Source organism: Ictidomys tridecemlineatus, chromosome 6, assembly GCF_052094955.1.
Source record: "Ictidomys tridecemlineatus isolate mIctTri1 chromosome 6, mIctTri1.hap1, whole genome shotgun sequence".
NCBI lineage: Eukaryota > Metazoa > Chordata > Mammalia > Rodentia > Sciuridae > Ictidomys > Ictidomys tridecemlineatus.
In genome coordinates, this window is record NC_135482.1 from 58,826,819 (window position 1) to 58,827,998 (window position 1,180).

The following is a 1,180-nucleotide window of genomic DNA, read 5'->3' on the forward strand; positions in this document are numbered from 1 at the left end:
CCTGCTAAGGCTCTCGGAAACTCTGTGTGGGCTAGTAGTTGGGTATTGGGTGTCCGGAGTCAGAAGTCCTGCTCTAATGCTGAGGACCAGAGCCCTTCATGGATGTACCACATTGGTGATTTTTGCAGGAGAACAGCTGTGTAGGTGTCCAATATCACTCTCAGAGAAGCAGTATTCCCACTAGTTTAGAGGTTATGAATAGTAGAAAACATCTAAAACAAACTTATTTTTCTATCATTACTAATACTTTCATTTAGTAGAGAGAAGCATCACTTTCTGGATGGTGTCCTTAAAGGCTTGCTTCACTTGCTGATTCCTCAGAGAGTATATAAATGGATTCATCATGGGAGCAAGGAACGTATTGAGAATAGCAACTCCTTTGGATAATGATGCTCTTTCTTTTGTAGAGGGATTAAGATAAATGAATATGCAACTTCCATAAGAGATGGAAATGACAATCATGTGAGAAGAACATGTAGAAAATGCCTTTTTTCTCTGGCAGAAGAAAGTTTCAATATTGTCCTCATGATGAAAATGTAGGATAGAATTATTAATGCCAAAGAGAAAAGCAGAATCACTACTGCAGAGTAAAGTGCAATCACTGCTAGGAGCCATTTGAGCAGGATAAGTTCAATAAAGTGAAGGAGTCACAAGCAAAGTGATCAATGACATTGGAGCCACAGTAATCTAACTGGAGAAAAATAGCAACTGGTGGGAAGATGTTTAAGAATCCTGCCAGCCAAGCACAAAAGACAAGCAATATGCAAACTCTCTTGTTCATGATGGTGGTATAATGCAGGGGTTTGCAGATGGCTACATAGGGATCATAAGACATGTTCGTTAGAAGGTAAAATTCAGTTGTACCCAAGAAGATGGAGAAAAACAACTGAGACATGCAATCATTAAATGAAATTCTTTTGTCCTTAATAATAATTGTGCCCATGAATCTAGGGATACAGACAGTTGTAAAGGTGATTTCTAATACAGAGAAGTTCCTGAGGAAGAAATACATAGGAGTCTGTAGATGGCAGTCCACCAAAGTGAGAGTGATGATTGTCATATTTCCAGCGACACTCAATGTATATGTGATAATTAAAAAGAGAAACATCACAACCTGAAGCCCTGGGTCACCTGATAGCCCTACTAGAATGAATTCTGTGGGTACAGTGTGGCTTTACAT

The 1,180-nt window shown here is 39.2% G+C and overlaps 1 pseudogene; it reads right to left on the reverse strand.

Moving 5' to 3' along the window:
• Positions 1-249: 249 nt before the first annotated feature.
• Positions 250-1,180, reverse strand: LOC144378356 (olfactory receptor 6C3-like; annotated as a pseudogene).